At 40.9% G+C, this 19,089-nt stretch overlaps 1 protein-coding gene across 1 annotated transcript in view; it reads right to left on the bottom strand.

The window, feature by feature from the left end:
• kank4 (KN motif and ankyrin repeat domains 4) overlaps nucleotides 1-18,728 on the bottom strand; it is a 69,373-nt gene extending 50,645 nt beyond the window's left edge. The window contains exon 1 of the mRNA XM_038715289.1: nucleotides 18,436-18,728. The gene's annotated coding sequence lies outside the window, so the exon portion shown is untranslated. The remainder of the gene's footprint in view (nucleotides 1-18,435) is intronic.
• Nucleotides 18,729-19,089: the final 361 nt, after the last annotated feature.

Raw genomic sequence — 19,089 nt, forward strand, 5'->3', positions numbered from 1 at the left:
GCCCACAGGCCTACTTTATTTCCTGTATTCATCAAGATTATAACATAATGTCACCAGTACACATACTGACAAGCCTCCATATGTTACAATGTCTAATATGGCCTAAAGAGGGCTTTTTTCTTTTCTTAATGAGCAGCAACTAGCAGCAGAATTGTGGTCAACAACATGTCTGTTGCTTCATCACTACACATACCAGCATGCATCATCTCATATCTTGGCTGTATATTATTGTCTCAAAATGATTTCCTTTCATGTCCCCTGCTATGTCTGCCAGGATAAGATGTCACCATTTAAGTTACAATTATGAAATCCTTAAGTAAAAGAAAGAGGTGAGAGAAATGTACACCTTGTGAAGTGAAAAGAAAATTACTAAGTGGAGAGATAGTATGATGACTAACTCCGTAAAATCACCCAGTATGTTTGTGTAATTGTTGTGTAAAGTTGAAGCTTTTCCTCTCCTAATTGCCAGTATACACTACCACTCTTTGTTCTTCGTTACTGTCTCTCTATCCACTTTGTTAGAATTTCTTGTGTTGCCTCTTTCTCATACAACCCACAGAATAAATGCCAGAATAAACAGTACAGACAGTATGAATAAAAGACCAAGATCTTGTGTTATAGGCTGCTAACTGTGTTCCCATATCCAAAGCTAAACCACACAGTCACGACCACATCCCACCATAATCACATTTTAATCTCCCTCAGAACATGACAAATGGATTACAGCTGAATTTATCCAGACCATGGATATGTTATATGAATCTAAAATAAATAGCCTTCTTCCTCTGTTGGGCTGCAGGCGAGTTCCCAGACTCCAGGCTATCACACAGAGACTCTACAGAGCTCAGAGCTTTTTTCCCCATCATAATAATGCCTGACCTAACTACTGATAGTTGACCTCAGTTCCTTACTGTCATCGCCCCTCATGCCCAATGATCCCATGAATCACACATCTGGGAATGAAGTATGGAAAACTGGACACTATTCTGTGTGTCTCTGGATGTTAACATATCCCGCCTTACTGGGGTACTGCTAATAGAGGCGTACAATACAGTGAGACTGCTCAACTGAGGCATGCAATAAATTGGTCAATATTGTCACCTACGGTCATGGCCAAAGGTATGGGCAACCTCAACTTAATAATAACTTAAATCAATCGCCTCCTGTAATGGTCAATGAGTTTCTTACACCTCTGTACTGGAATTTGGACCATTCTTTGAGGCTGAGATTTGATGGGTGCCTTCTCCCAACTGCTGTTCTGACATCTCTCCGAAGGTTCTCTAAGAGATTTAGATCTGGACTCATTGCTGGCCCCTTCCAACTCTCCCCTGCTTTGTCTAAAACCATTTTGGGTGCTTTGGGTCATTGTCCTGCTGTAAGAGCCGTGACCTCTGACAGAGACCCAGCTTTCTGACACTGGGGAATACATTGTGCCCCAGAATTCTTAGGTAGTTTTCAGATTTCATAATGTTTTGTACACAGTTAAGACAACCAGTGCCTGAAGCATCAAAGCAACCCCAAAACATAATGAACCTCCACCATGTTTAACAGTAAGGACAGTGTTCTTTTCTTTGAAGGCCTCATTGTGTTTTCTGAAAACAGAAGAATGATGTGCTTTATCAGAAAGCTCTATTTTAGTCTCAGAAGGATTATGGCTTTCTCAGGTTTTTGTTCACTGGGTCCTCCCTTTTCATTCAGATGGTGACAGTGCGAGCTGACACTGTTGTACCTTGTGTCTGCAGGTCAGCCTGAATTGGTTTAGAAGTTAATCAAAGTAGTAGTAGTAGTCAATTATGTGACAGACATGCAGGGGTGCCCCTATTTATGGCCATGACTGAAAATAGTGAAAAATGTGTGTTACATTTGTTTGGCCAACTCCAAACCAACCCCAAAAATATTAGTTTGAAATGTTATAAAACAGGAAAGCAGCACATTGTTGTGGTGTTATATGTTGTTGCTTTTGAGAAGCCAGCAACACCAGCAACTGTTGGGCACTTATGCTAATAAATGTATGAAATAACTGACTGGTGACCAAAATTGTTGTCGATTAATTTTCTGTCAACAGAATAAACTTAACCAAGTAATAGTTTCAGCAGTCATGTTATCACATTGCCAGATATCATTATGATTTTACCCTATATATGAGACAATGCTGGTGAGCGCTTTCATAAATATGAAATGCAAGTCAATAATCACAATCAATTGACATTTTGTCTCGCTGTTTGAATTATTGTAGTTCAGACATCTGGAATCTAAGAGTAAAATGTTTGCACTATGGTGATTAACCTCAAAGGTTGCCGCAATGTAATGAAAAGTAGGTCTTTATAGCATAAACACTGCTTTTTGCTAAAAATCCAACAGTGATTTGGCTTTAGTGGATGTGTAACACTGTAACACAGTTATGCACATGTCAGTGATGATGCAAAATTATGATGATTCATGACTGTCTCAAATGCAAAATTGTTACCCACTGCAGAGTAAATTATTGCGTATTCATTATGTGGTGAATAGGTAAATGAGGGAGTGATTTTGGACATAGCGTCTCTCTATGTCAGTCAAAATATCTGATACAGGCACAGAAATAGTGACATGGATCTATTTGAGGTATAAGATCTACACCATCCCTTAACAATTCCTAATACATCTTAAAGGGGTGAAAGATGATCTAGTGACAGCTAGAGTATTCTTTCCCATCTTTGCCATCTCCTCTCCCTTAACCTTGACTTTTCTAAGAAGCAATAGTCAAAGAAAGACATTATAAGAAAGGGACAGAAAGAAGAAGATGCAGAGAGCGCAGTTAAGGAAGAGTGAACGTGACCGGGGACACAGTTTGTTTGTGTTTATGTGTGTAAGACAGACATTGGGGGTGCTGTATGAGGGTGCTGGCCACACATGTCACGTCAGGAGGCATGATTATCCACCAGGATTACATTTTAATCAATCTAAAGCACTAGTCCCTGTCTGCCAGTGTGTTAATCCCATCAAAGGAGGGCTCTTTCTGCCTGTCAGCTTATCCTCTTCCCATTCACCACCATGTTAAACACCCCCACAAAGCTGTATGTCAAGAGTCAACTGGGCTCTGGCGTGCCCCCGCCCCCCCCCCCCAGCATCACTGCATCCAATCCACCAACAATTCATTCAATTTCAAGAGGCTGCTGGGAGGATTTTCACACTGACGAGGCAAATTAATTGTGGCAATGAATTTTAATGTTAACATTGATAAGAAAAATTGCATTCATGTTTTTTTTGCCATTATTGGTGGCTGCCGTAGTGATTAGCTTCTTTATATTCATATAATGGCAGTTTAACCAAAGAAAGGAACCATCTATAGCACTGTTAAAACCATTAGTCAACTTATCAAAGATGTTTCCTTGGGCTCTGGGAAGATACAGTTTATAGATTAAATAGTAAAACTAAATAATTAATCAGAAAAACAATAGACAGATTTAATCAATACTGAAAATATTTAGTAATTGCTGCCCAAATCCAAAGGCCTCGACTATCTGCTATAGTTGTGTGTGAAAGAGAGAGTGCACATGTGCAAACAAACAAACAAAAATATGCAAAATGTGTATTCATGCTCTTACTCACATTCAGTAATATGCATGCAACCACCTACCCACCCACACACACGGACACACACTGTAAAATCTAAAATGCACTGTCACGGTTCCTTGGTAACTGACTTATCCTGGTTATTTTTGAGGTGCGCACACACACACACACACACACACACACACACACACACACACACACACACACACACACACACACACACACACACACACACACACACAGAATTGGTTCTGAACGAGGCACATCTTTTACAATCCAAAATTCTTATGATTTAGCCAACACATTAATTTCATCAGGAAGTGGAACATTAATTGCCTATAGCACTGTCAGAATGCAACACACAGGAACAGGTGCATTCAGTTCAATCCAGTTCAACACACACACACACTCTACATTAGGACTGTCTATGTGGACTGTCCATGTGTGTTTATGATCTGGACGCATTGGCCATAACCCCACTCTGGAGTCTTTCATCACTTCTCTCCCAGCCTCACTCTCACACAGCCCTGATGAATGGATGGATAGCAAAAGGGTGGGAGTGCAGAGAGAAAGAGTTGAAAGGAAGAGAGAGGAAAAGAGAAGTCACTGGGGGACAGAGGTACATAAAAAGGAAGACACATAACTTACAAGCATTCAGGATAAAAATAACCCAAGAGCCAGGAAGAGATAGAAAATCTTGTTTTTTTTCCCTGCAGACATTTCTCCATCTATTTGTGCATGCAATGCATGTATGTGAGCATGCATGGTATTAAAGCTCAGAGGGAGCATGTGGGAGAGAATCATGTTTTCAGAAGAGAGATGAAACACAAACACACTCATTCGTATACACTGCCTCATAATACATGAGGATACAACTAACTATAAATCTACCAGATAAAAGACACACAGGTACAGGTTGTCTAGATAGCCTATATCTTTTCACAGTAAACAAACAGATGGCCACCAACGATGATATGCCAGATAAGTGTGCAAAACATCAAGACACTCAGATAACGAGACGACAGGATTGGACCAAACGGACATACTAAACATTACCCATCTGCTTGATCTGCTGACAAACTGGGTTTGTTACACAGGATAGTTATTTCTCTCCATATTAAACCACAGTTGGCACAACCGTCTTAACTAAAATGGTTTAGGACAAATCTGGGGCTCTGGGTTGTGGCCAAACTGCCGCATTGCATAGAGAGGTCTGAAGCGGCTTAGTCAGCTGCATACAATGCACAGCAGTGTCATCATTGACACAGAAAAACAAAGCGTCAGTGGGTCACTATTGGTTTGTGTTTGTGCCACAATGCAGGCTGGCAAAGCATGTGTTGGCTTTAACTATCTACAGGGAGACAGCATGACCACACAGCAGGAACAAACTGTGATGTACTCAGGCCTGATGGTACTAACAGCCATTTTTCTTGTTTTTAACAATTCTTCCCGTTTTTCTGTTGACAGGTGCAATATAGCCTACGGTGCAGTCTGTGTTTGGATAGTGACATTTTGTATTGTATTGGCTCAGTGGATTCAAAAGGGAACAATGGCTGATTTTTCCTTGCCCTTGTACACATTTTTATCCATCATGTCCGACACCATTCACCCACATATGAATGTAAACACTCAAATTAAAGCCAAAAGTTGACGTCACTGTAATGACTTAATTTCAAATGTACAGAGCCATAGTGTTGCCAACTTTGTTACCATGAAATAAGGGACAAAAAGTGGAATGCTGCAGTTTGTCAAAATGATAGCTAATCTCTAAATTAAATATTTGGTAGGTTTAATAATAGTTTATTTACAGCAGGCACCTTTAAGACATAAATTGAACCACTACCTGTTACCTTTACTATTTGTCTAATACAAAAACCATGTGACTCTTGCACTGGAGGTTACAAAAGGTTATCTCCTTCATGTACATATGACAAACTAAAAAGAAAATGGCTACTTGTGATGTGTGTGTGTGTTTTATTTCCAGTTCATGCCTTTTCAGGCATTTCATCAGAACTTGATGAATACCATTTGCAGTTTCATCACTATCTTCATAAAAGTCAAGTAACTTGCACCGCACTCCGTCAGACAGAAGAATATCTCACACACACTGGAAACAGTTTCCCTTGTTTGAGGCGTCTGTGGCAACAGAGTAAAACACAGACTTACCTTCAGTCGGGGAGAGACCTTTCATGATATCCTGCACAGTCTTTGGTCCTAAAAAATTCAGTGTGATCATCTTAGCTTTCATTCTTACCAAGTGCATCTTCTTCACAGCTTTTGAGTCATGAAACAACGCACCGTTTAGTTTAAGAAGACAGTCGGTGCTGTTACACTGTCAAGTGCTGTTACATTGTCAAGTGTCGTGATCAGCACTGCTGCTGTTGTATCAGTCAGTGATTAGATCAGCGTAGTAGTCCAAAAACGGGACAAGAGAAGTCATGTATGGGACAAATCAATTAGGCCTAATATAAGGGACATCCCGGTTAATACGGGACAGTTGGCAACCCTACAGAGCCAACACAACAAAAGTGTGTCACTGTCCAAATACTCCCAGATGGCACTGTGCACTGTGGAGTACCCATACTGTGAAACAAGACTACAGAGTCTAAAGTCATGCTAGCTGCTCTCTGAAGCTTTGCTTGAGCACAGTGGTGCTTTGAGCCATATGCTAATGTCAGCATGCTAACATGATGACAACGGCAATGTTAACATGCTCATGTTTTAGTACAATTATTACCACGTTCACCATCGTAGTTCACCGTGTTAGCATAGTAATATTCATCTTCTGGGGACAATGAATGTCTGTATAAAATTTCAAAGCAGTCCATCCAGTAGTTGATCTACCAACATTGCCTTCCCCAGTGCCAGACTGCTTGCACACCTAAAAACATCAGTGTAATGAGTAAAATGGAATAAAACAAATGTAATAATATGACTACAGAAACATGCCCTCAACTAAATCCATCCAAAACAAGACACAAAAGCCAAAAGTAATAACTTTGCAATTGTATTGTCTTGAAATGCTGATATGTCAGCATACACAGTACGGCACATTCCTCAAAGGTTGCAACCACCAAACTACATTCAGAGCTAGATACTGATTGTGTATTTGGAGACTGCTCCTTTCTGTTGCGCTTCTATTACATGCATCCGTACACACTATGAAACTGCAGTTGTAAGTAGATCTGTACCCCTGCCACGAAAATCTGAAACACTGAATGTGTTTGATAGTTAAAATAATTCACGCTGACAGCTGACCAAGCAGGCTAATTTGAACAGGAAGCCTTCTCTGTCCATTGTAAATGTGCGTCACAGATCGTAGTTGTGAGAAAACTAATTTACTCTGAGGCTTGGTCAGGGCTCAGATGAGAGTTTCTTTAAGACGCTAATGTTGCTAAGGAAATATGATTGAAGTGCGAGGAAACATACTCCAAAGAGTGAGCGTACTGGTGCTCCCAAAACCCTCATTTAAGATGCCAAATATATCAGGGATGCAGATTCTGCTCTGTGACTCGCTCACCTCCAACCCACCACTTCTGTTTCCTCTCATCTTCTTCCCCTGTTGCTTTTTTCTTCCCCTTTCTGTCCTTAATGTTTCTCTCTTCCTCTTTCCCTTCCTCCAGCTCTTCATCTGATTTTCTGGATACAAAAAGAGATGCCTCAGTGTTTCCGGAACCCATTGCTGACTTATGGAAATATCTGATTGGGAAGCAGACATACGGGCAGGAAGATAGATGGTGGGTAAAACATGGCCTCTGGAATGCTCTGCTGGCATTTGCTCTCTTCTTCTCTTACTCATTCATTCCTTTAATGTCTCTCTGCCAGGCATTGCTATAGCTGACATGGCAGAGGTGAGCTGAAAGAAGGTCTCTGTCTCCCTCCTCCTATCATCCCTCTATTCAATCCTTGCTTTTTATTTGTCCCCAACATCCCTGTTTTCATCTATTCCCCTCAAATCACTCCTCTCCTCCTCTATTCATTAATTTCTTCATCCTTAAAATCCAAAAGCCCAATATTATCCATTTCCATGTCTCCTTTCTCATCGCTGCATACAGTAAACACACCACAGGATCCTATCTGTCTAGTAAAATGCTTTCTAGCAGCAGGATGAAAGGCATGCAGCGCTGACTCGAAATCAGGGGCTATCTGTTATCTGATTGGCTGACATAGAGAGCTGTCTGTGGATTTTAGTTACCGGGGAGAACAGGGAGATAATGGCACCTTGTCAGCAAATTCTGGAGCTGCAGGGGCCAGAGGAAGATAGATACAGATAGCATGGCCAGTCATGTAGATGTTTTGTCGCAGTTTTTGCATATTTGGTCAAGAGATATGTATTATTTTTGTCTTAATTCTTCATAACGACAATCTAGGAATCATCTTGTGAACAGTGTGCCCAGGCTCTGCAAACATCACTGCGAGGCATGGCAAGAAAAAATAATAAATCAATGAAAGTATAAACACATACTGTATGTAAACACATACATAAACTTTCTCTCCAAACATGCATTGAAGGGCAACACTCTTGTTTATTATAATCTATTAAATAGAGTTTTTCTTGGGATTTCTTACTGAAATAATTTGCTTTCTCCTTGAGTCATGATTGTTGTAATCAAACTGCCACTGTCCAACAACTTGATCCACAAATGGATGGATTTCGAAACCAACATTGTTTAGAGGGTTCTGTGCTAAATCGGTTTTAGGCAGAGAGAATAACAGGTTTACAGGAAGAAGCCCATAAGAAGCCAACTTTCAAACCATGGTACTAAGTCCTTCAGGAAGCATAGTAGGAACAAAATAATACAAGGTAGATAATAAAACAGTGTTATTGAACATACAGCATGGACTAGGTGCATCACATAACTATGTGTCATATAAACCACTTAGCCAGTCCTTAACAATCTAATCTTTCCAAAATTGCATTCACTGAAATAGGGATCTTCAAAGGTACCATTCTTTCCCATTACACTAATTTGTTGTACTGTCGAAAAAATTAAAAAACAATATATTTAATAGGAGTTCTGCGACATAAGATATTTCAGTTCAGGGACTAGATTTCAAAATGAAGAATGGCCTCAAAGGCTAGGCCCTGAATGACAGAAAATGCCTCCCTGATGATACAATCCTGCTGATTGGAGTCATTCATGGTGGGTGTGCCAGTTCAAGTGCTGCAATCTAGTCTGATTGTGTTACAGTGACACCTGCACTTTTCCTCTCTCCCTCCTCTTATGCCTCTGCCTCATTCTTTTTTGGAGTCTTTGGGTGCTTCTCAAGTCTCTTAATTGAATTCATGTTTCCCTCACTTGCATCTTATCCTTGCGTCTTAGTCCCGCCCACCAGCAATGCATGGAGAGATGCAAGGAAACCAAGCCAGGAGAGAAGGAACGAGGAAATATGTTTTTAGAGACATGAGACGTCCTTTCCTGAAGCTTCACGTGAAGCAACGTCCATTTTTGATGACGGTGGCAGCTGATCACAGCTAGATCAGCTGTCAGTTGGCTCTAACAGCTGTAGAGACTTTTGATGGATTTTTTTTTTTTTATTGATCACTTTTAAAGCTCTTCATGGCCTCTCGCCTTGTTATATTTCTGACCTTTTAGTCCCATACGCACCAGCACGTACCTTGAGATCCTCGGGCAGAGGTCTGCTGTCTGTTCCAGAGTCTCGACTGAAAACTAAAGGGGACAGAGCGTTTGCTGTCAGGGCCCCGAGGCTCTGGAACAGCCTGCCCGAGGAAATCAGGTCGGCTGAGTCAGTGAACTCTTTTAAGTCCCTTCTTAAAACATACTTTTATAGGAGAGCTTTTTCCGATCTTATTTGACTTTATTTTATCCCTTTTATTTTATTGTATTTTACTAATTTTATATTAAATTTTCATGCTCTTATCTTTTTTTTGTATTATTCTTTACACTTGTTAAAGCACTTTGTAACTTGTTTTTGAAAAGTGCTCTACAAATAAGGATTATTATTATTAATATTGTGTCTGAACACATGTGCACTGTTGGTACTAATAAAGTCACAGTTATCAGTGCAGAGCAGCATAATTTTCTCTGTAGCTGTTACCTGTTTAACAAACACCTGCACATGAATAGTTATAGGTTACTGTAGGCCTATGTCCAGCTCAGAGGCACCAGATCATTTCTACTGGGACAATGCTTATATTATCTGCATTTAAATTTATTGATTCTGATTGTGAATTCGTTATTGAATAAACCAGAATATGATCATGAGTGTGTGTCCTTCAGTGCAAATAAGAGCTTTGGGATGGTCTACAAGACGGTGGGCTGGAACAACTTCTGGTTCAAGCAAGGATCGAGGAGCGAGGAAACTTGAGAAGCACCCTCTGTAGTTGAGTGCTAAGTAGTCCGGGGCCACCTCCTTCAAAGGATGCACAGTGGATTTGGGGATTCTAAGGGCTGTAAGGATGCATCAGAGGCCACAATTTTTAAAAATTGGTCAGAAGGGGACAGACGTTGTCAATCCGTTTTGATGTAGTCATTCTTGAAATGCACATCAAAGGAAGCAGGTCCTGATTTAGGATGCAGCTATAGATATAGTTTTGCCAAATTGTCTAATTTGCCTAATGTTGCTATAGTGGCAGTTTTCTTTTGATTTTAAACTATTTCTGTATCTGTATGCCTGCCTTTTACCTGTTACCTGCCAGCTGTGTATGTTTTGCCTGCCAAGTCTGCTCTGTTTGTTTGCCTGATCCTACATGCCTGTTATTGAGTGTTACCCTCCATAAACTGTATTTGGATTCTAGTACCTATTGCCAGAAAAACCCAGTTGAGAGCTAATGTGCCTTCATATCTGCAAGCACACATAAGAAAACACTGGGCAAACACTTACTAATACTGAAATGTCCACCTGTTCCCTGGTGAGAAATTAGTGTTTCAGCAGCACCAATAGGAAGCTGTGAGAAACTGAAATGCACAACACACATCACAGGTGGAGGAGCAGACGGGGTTCAGGGCTCATTAAATTCCAGTCAGGCAGCAGCTCCGCTGAGGCCAAACACTCTGCAACTCACACGAAAAAGGTTCTGACTGAGACAAACACACACACACACACACACACACACACACACACACACCTGAAAGCAAAACCTGCTAGTTTACAAGTGTGTGTGTGTGTGTGTGTGTGTGTGTGTACTGCATACTTGTGCAGTGTAATTTCACTCTCTCACACCACAAGTGCACCGACAGCAGTCATATGCAGCAGTGAGCATGCATCACTCTGTTGATCTACATTTCTACATTCCTGAGCTTCATGCAACCCATTAGTGAAAGCTATCTCACCACAGTTAGTTTGAAAGATGGGAAGAACATCAAACAAGCTTTGGGTGCACACAGACACACACACACACACACACACACACACACACACACACACACACACACACACACACACACACACACACACACAATTGAACTCTCTTACACTGAAAGGTCTTTTCTCTCCCCTCTTCTCTGTTGATCTCAGTCATCTCTTCACTTTTTTCTTCCTTTTCATCTTTGTTTCATACCTGCCATTCTTATGCTCTTCTATACTTCCATCACTTCAAATGTGTGTGCTTTAACATTTGAGAAAGCAATGACTACCTTAGAAACGACAGAGGAGTTTGTGTGTGTGTGTGTGTGTGTGTGTGTGTGTGTGTGTGTGTGTTAAAGAGAAAGGGAGAGAGTGCCGATTCTTTTCTCTTTGGCTTGCAAATGGGAGTTATAAAACTTTCATCAGAAAAAATGAGTTGTCAGATTGAGAAAGCATGTGTTGTGGTTGTCCTGGGAATGAGGTTGGATGTTTGGAGTAAGAGACAAACACAAAAACCACCACTCAGTACTCACAGCTGCACATAGGCCCCGACACACAAGCACACATGAATGAAACAATACTCAAAGGCAGTTCCATCAATCCATCCATCCATCCATCGTCAACCGCTTATCCTGCGCACAAGGTCGCAGGGGGCTGGAGCCTATCCCAGCTGACATCGGGCGATACAGGGTACACCCTGGACAGGTCGCCAGTCCATCGCAGGGCATGAAGTTTGAATACATTTTGTTAATTAATGATACCTTCAGTAACAAAACAGAGGGTAAAGAAGACAATGAAAACAACTTAAAAATCTGCACACACACACACACACACACACACACACACACACACACACACACACACACACACAACAAAAAGACACACACATAGACATGTCTACATCTGCAATTCTACTCTACTATTATGCTGCTGTTTCTCTATTTGCCAAGAGGTAGCACAAGTCTGCGGACACTGCAGCTCTGCAGCTGGGTGATATTGGTTGTGCCTGGTTTGTGGTGCTCGCTAAAGATGATTCTGTGTTCAGTATTTGAATTCTCTTTGTTCTCTTTGTGTGTTTCTCACACCTGAGAAATATGTCTTAGGACATCTTTGACTTGATCCACCAGCCTCTTAAAAGATGCCACTTGTTCCTCTCACCAAGTCCATCTATGCAATTTTCCATCAGCATTTATGATGCTAACCACAAGTGACTTGTTGGTCATTTATCAGCCAGAATTAGCTATTGTTAAATTGAAATCAATCATAAAAATTGTTTTTGATTAATTTTATATTGATCAACTAACCTATAAATTGACTAATCCTAACCATAATATATCTCCTCTACTCTTTTACATTTAGTCAGTCTATTTAAGAAATACAGTCTTAACTTTGTGACCAGTCTACAGAAAAGACAGCAGCATTCTAATATGTGGGGGAGCCAGAAAGTAAACCTGAGATTTATTTTTGACGCAACCCAACATTACCCACAAAACCACTGACTTGGTGTGATATAGCAGTTAGTTCCCATAGACTTCACACTATTGTCTAGCGGGTACAGTGGCAATCACAGTCCTCTATACTCTAACATAGTTGCGGTTTACCCACAATCTCTCCTTGTCACTTGAGCTATCCGCAAGAGCAACAGTGCTCACTGTGCTCACTGAGTATGTAGGTGTGTATGAGTTTTTGTGCAGTTCAGCCAGCGAGCTCTCATGGACAGGACTTACAATGTGGATGCAGAGTATGTGCCGTGTTGATAATTGACCCCCTGTAAGGATACATTAAGTACAGCACATTGGAGAAAGTGGGAAATGCTGTAATGCTGACCAGCAGCGGAAGAACTAACAGCAGTGTTTGCAAACTGAGCAGGAAGGCAGCATGGGAAAAGATCACAGCAAAAGAGTGAGCATAAATAGAACTTCTTACTGCAAATATATATTGTGTTTCAGTAAGTAAAGTATGTTAGGTTGATGTATGTTATATTGAGTTTAGAAGTGGAACTTAAGTGGTCTGCCAAGAAGACAATACTTCCACGACCTTCACAAGAAGAACATCACACTGTATCCACATATACAGTATTTATACACTCACAAATATCTTAAATATTAAAATTTACACTCAGAAAGCCAAAGGTTATTTCAGGCTCAAAACACACAACTGCCTCCCACAAACACACACACACACCTACATACACACTCAATAAGTCTTTGCCTTTTCGCAGGGAGTGGTCACTTCCAGCAACACTCAGAGAGGAAGTCCCTGCCTCCTGCAGCCAATTGCAAAAGAGCATTTAACGTCGAAGGTTCCATTACGGAAGTCACATGTTCCCCTCTGCACTCTCAACTCCTCTCACGACAGATTCTGTTTTTTCCTGCCTGTCAATGCCAGGAACCCATTAAGGAGCAGTGGTGGGGATACAACGTAGGGAAACAATGTAAGGATGAATCCAGCCATTGTTCCTCAGCACTGCTCCTTGAAAAATGTCCGGTTGTGGTAATTTATTTCTGGCTGAGCTGCAGTACAGGTCCTTGTTTCAAATTTTACCTGAAAACCTGACTGTATTAATTATTGCTCTGATCCTGACTCACTTAAAACTGCATCCCAGGGTTTATCATGTTATAGCTTACTGACTACAAATCACAAATACAGTCTGAGGTAGGTAGGTTTAAGAAGCAAGTGGATACTGTAGATAATCCATTACTGTGAATATTTAGTAATGTTACCATCTCATGGTAAGGCAGATTTGAGAATTTCTTTATTTATTGGTACATGTCATTTTGTTAAATGCACCAAAAAATACTGTAAAATGGTAACTGTTTTAATGATTTTAATTTCCCTCTGTTCCTTTCAGTTTGAAACCTTTTCACAAGGACATGTCCACAGCAATCCCTATTGTTTACAATGTAATGATAAAGATGAATAAGGAGATAATGAAATACTTTGCTTGCTTTGGAAAATGGTAGCAGAGCTGTGATAAAACACTAATAGAGTATTTTAAAAGGTGAAAAGATCTGAGTGTGTAGTTTTGCTAGAAAGTGAAAACCAGGCCTATGCCCCCCACCCAACCAGGGAAAGAACAAGGGAAAGACTCACAGCTTGTATTGTTCCTTTGATTGCCAAAGTTCCCCTCGGCGATGAACTGCAGCCCACCTCAGTGACCCTTGTCCAGCTAAACTCACCCACTCACACATCCATCAAGGAAACTCCACAGAAACACATTGTTGAGCTCAGAAACAATGCAGATCTACACACAACATAACCCACTGTTTTCCAAAGATTGATTTCCAAGGGTATGTCACAAGAAGATATTACATGCTGTTAATCTTTGGGATGTTCAGAGACTGTGTAGGTAGCCCTTTTTATTCTGACGATCTTCCCAAAGACTACTGTCACATAGAGAAATATCTCTCATAGGTTACATTATGTCCTCCATCAATAACAACAAAATATCAGAAATTATATTTTGAAGAATCCGAGGCTGATTTTGATCACCAAAATATAGGGCTTTATTCACTAGAAGCCACACAATGTCCTAACCAGCAGTAGTTGAAGGGGTGATGCTGATCAATAGGACTATATTTTGCCCTCTAGCCCAACACAACTATATATTTGATGACAGCTGCATTGTTTTCTATAAATTCCAATGCCACTCAAAATACTATAAGAGAGGACATTGCCATTGTCAGTACTCAGCTCTTTTTGTGTTACTATTTTCTAGCAAGTAAATAAAAAAACAGGAGTGTACAATATAAGGGTATACCATCACAAAGGAGCAGTTTAGATGACTAGAATGGCAAATAAATACATTTTAACCCATACAGTAGAAATGTGGACATATAAAGTGGTGTGTTGTAATGTGTCATGTCATGAGTCACAAACTAAATGACTCAAACTAGTTTGCCAACAAAACCAAACCGATAGTTCAATTGGGGTTAAATGTCAGTAGGAAGACTATTCTGTGTACAGGCCAGCTGATATTCCTTTGAACATAAAATGTGCTTTCAGGGCAAAGAAATAAATCTGCCTACCTTTGCAATGACTTCAGTGCTGGCTGGCTACTTTCCAAAAATGAGCTTTATAACACATCTGAAATAAAGTAAATGAACACTGGATTGATATAAGAATGAAATATTAGTTCTAAATATATTCACTAATAATAATCTCACTACTTCCCTACCTGAAGAAACCATCTGAGAACAACAGAGTAACTTTATCTGAAATGCTGCAAAGTCCCAGTGTTTTTTTTTCTAAAGTGGTGCAGTATGTGGGAAGCTGTGGTTTGCAGAGCATATGTGCTGGAGGCACAAAATACACACACCTCTGGCCCTGTGTGAACTCACCCTTCTGCAGACACTGATAGGAAGGAATACACCTCTAGCTTTAGGATACCAACATGGAGCTGTGAAAGCATGGCACAGCTGAGGAACAGTATGTCAACAGAGAATGAGATTAGTAGTGCTATCCCTAGGCGTTCGCTCAGCTGGTCTGTGTGTGTGTGAGCATGCTGACTCCTGGCTCTCATGTATCTGTGTGTATTCTCAGCGAGGGGTTTTTGGCTTCTTTGACTGACAGAGAGTTTAGGGAGTCCCTCTCCCTCCCACAGCACAGCTAAGAAGCCCTAAAGCTCCTTAGCTCAAACACTGCCACTTGTTTGATGAAAGAATATCTTCTTTTCTTTTTTTACTAGAAATACTGTGGAGATAAAACAATAAAAAATTCCAACCTGTGTCGCCTTGCATGGCTCAATCTCAAGCACACATGCAAGGAAGTGTTTTTTAAAGCTCACGCACAAGCACAGATTTTTTCTTTTTCTAGCTTTGTTTTGTCTTTGTAATGGATTATTTGGTTCTGAACATCTGAATCTCATTAAGCAATCAACTTAGCACACACCTTTGTGTACAGACACACTCATGTTGTGTGGGCCAACAAAGGCATTTACAGGTTCAGAGAAGCCTGAGGAGGAGTTAGTAGACATTTAAGCCTGGAGAAGATGAACCAGATAGAAGCACCAGGCACTCGGCCAGTCCAGACAGAGCACAGACTGGCATCGACTGGCCCCAGCCAACTTTACACACACACACACACACACACACACACACACACACACCATCCACATTACTGCCCATCTCAGTTCTCGCTTAGTGAGAAAACAACCTGCAGCGCACTGCTCTAGACATGCCAGACACACACCCACATTGATACCATGTTTGTGTGAAGGAATCGTGTCACGTGCCTAGTGGTTTGCTATGTGTTGTTTAGCTAACAGCTATCTTGACAAATACAAAATTACCATTGTGACCATCACGCAAACACGCACAAAACACGACCAGAGAAGTGTGTGTTTATTCAGTGTGTGTGGTGATGAGGGTAGAAAGGCATAGCATGTTTAGCTGTTCGGAGTGAAGCAAGTGCTTCTGTGCTTTGCTCTGTAAAAGAGCAGCCATCCCAAGATGCTCACTGGAGTGGCTACAGATTCTGGGTGGGCCCAGAGCGTGTGTTTCTGTTTCTGTGCTTCAATACACTTTCCATCAGATTAAGCTGCTAAGACTTTCCTATACAGTTGTAACTTAGGCTTGGTCCCTAATGGTCTGGTCCACCAGCTTAGTTTAGCATGTCAGCATGCTAACATTTGCTAATTAGCAATAAACAGAAAGTACAACTGAGGATAATGATTAGTGTTACGGAAGTGGTTTGATTACAAAAGATCAGATGAACAACAAACCACGGTAATATGTAATAAGTGCAAGAAGACTGTAACAATGGAAGAGGGCAATACAACAAACGTTTTTCACCACCTCAAGCAGAAGCAAAACTAGTTTAGAGTTTAAGGGGAGCCAAAAATCCCTCGAGGAGAGCTAAATAGCTATTGTGTCCTGAACCAAAAATATTTTTCAGTTTTATCGTCAAGAATATCTTTGTTGCAGAAATACCCTGATGTAATAATATTTTAGGGCCATATCACCCACCCCTAAACCAAAGTATTCGACAAATAAATATCTTGACCTGATTATGAGGATGAAGGATATCCAGGGATCACCGAAATTTTTACAATTCATCCTTTGGGGACATAAATGTCATTAACAAATTGTATGGCAATCCATCCAATAGCTGCCGAAAGGAAAAAACCGACCGACACTGCCATCCCTGGAGCCACTTTTCCGTTCAAAACAAATGTATTATTTTAAAGTGGCCAATGCAGTGCAAACCTACAAACTATGCTCTTAACTTAATAACTTAAAAGATTACAAGCTCTTCTATGTGTTTAGCAAATTCTATGAGACTTGGGATTATAAAACCCTGTTAGATCTCTGGGATAACCTTAAAAATTCATGGGCAGCGAGCTACAAAAAAAGGCGGTTTTGCTTGTTTTCATTTCCTGAAAAGTTGACATTTCACAGATTCATCAGACAGTGTCTATTTGCAAATCACACATCATGGCATCGTTACAGCGAATGCCTGTAACAGCCACCAGCATGTGAGCTGGTATGACTCACCTCTCTGTACCTCCAAGGAAATCACACTGACACACACACTCTCAGTACGGGACTGTGCACTAATGCGGGTCAGCCACATCTCGGAGGACAGCGTGTGTGTTTGTGTGTGTGTGAATAACGATGTGCCCTTTAACCTGGGCAAGGATGGAAAGTTCTTAATGTCAGTGAAAGCAGCATAAAACACACACGCCCACAATGTGACACCCTGTAAACATGCCCCATGTAACAGGAACGCTTTGCCTATTTAATGTTGTGTAGCTGCGGTTCACCAGCCAACCATGGCCAATTTTCTGTGGCAGGCAAGCAGAGCAGTGACCAAGACTAACTGAATACATGCAGACCATAAAAGAGCAGAGACAGAGAGAGACAGGGAGGTTTTGCATTAGAGAGAGGTAGAGGTAGAAAATTAGGGACAGCAAGCTAAGCAAAGATGCAGAGTGAAAGCATGCAGATCACTAAGAAGCATCCATGCAAAAGATTGCGTATATGATCGCTCTAAACAACAGTCATTGCATGCTATTTCTTCTCCGCTCAATCCACTGCCTGTTTCACATACTTTTTACTGTATACACATGTGTATGTGCACATTTCAAGCTCCAGATGAAAAACATTAGTCAGGCCAGACGGGAATTTTACTGAAATCTGGCCCGGCTAACAAAAATGCTACAGAAAAGGGATCAAATGGTATAGAGAGACATAAAAGACAAACAGACAGAGGGAGAGAAATTCCCTTGTTGGCACGTTTGTACATATGCACACAAATATGTGCGTGCAAGACCTCGCAGAGAACGAAAGATTATAAAAGTTGGAGTCATCGCAGTTCCAAAAATGTCTTTAACATGAACAGAGGCAGAACTTAGACAAAAAGAAAATGACGACAGAAAAGAATATGGAAACTAAAGCACCAGATAGTAGCAAATAAATAGGAAAAATATAAACAAAGATGGATGAATATGATAACTCAATAAGGAGGGGAGGAACTAAATGATCAGATGGGAATGGGGAGAATGAGAGCAAAACAGTAAAATAAAGAGAAAGAAATAGAAGAAAGTGCAACCCACATCTATCCTTCCCTTACCTCTGTAGCTGCGTGTGGTATCCTTTGGGACAAAAAACGTAGTGGAGAGAAAACTTCAGCTTCAACAGCGCTTCTACAGATCTGTGCTTTCTAACTCTTTCCAAGGTAATGTACATATATCTGTGTCTATCAGCTCAAATGCAAACTCTTCAGTCCACTAGCACAGTATTCTGTCTACCTGCGTGGGTTTTTTTTTTAGTGTATCCTAGATGGTGATGAATAGCAGTGAGTGAAAGGAGACTACTACGCTAGAGGGCAGACAGACTGGCTGAAACAGGAGAGCAGGGAGAGTAGAGAGCAGACTGAGTAGGATGGAAGACTTACTGCTTCCTAACATCAGAGCGGCTGGGCTGGATACACCCACCTACTCAGCGTGCATCAAATGGGAGTCGCTCAGATGCTCTAAAATATGCAGAGAGAGAGAGAGAGAAATCCTATGTGCGTCCTAAGATCTGATTTGATATATGCGCACATATGCATGCGATGTTATGCACACCTACAAACACTCATACAGGATCTAATTACACCCTCCCAACCCTTTTTATTCACACACATATGCACTCACACACAAAACTACTCTCTCGACTGAGCAGAGCCTGCGTGAGATGTCTGCTGGGGCTTTCAGTAAAGTAGTAAATAAACTACCTAAAGGGA

This window comes from Micropterus salmoides, unplaced genomic scaffold (assembly GCF_014851395.1).
Source record: "Micropterus salmoides isolate LMB-PRFRI ecotype aquatic unplaced genomic scaffold, ASM1485139v1 Ms_hic_scaffold_13, whole genome shotgun sequence".
NCBI classification, from domain to species: domain Eukaryota; kingdom Metazoa; phylum Chordata; class Actinopteri; order Centrarchiformes; family Centrarchidae; genus Micropterus; species Micropterus salmoides.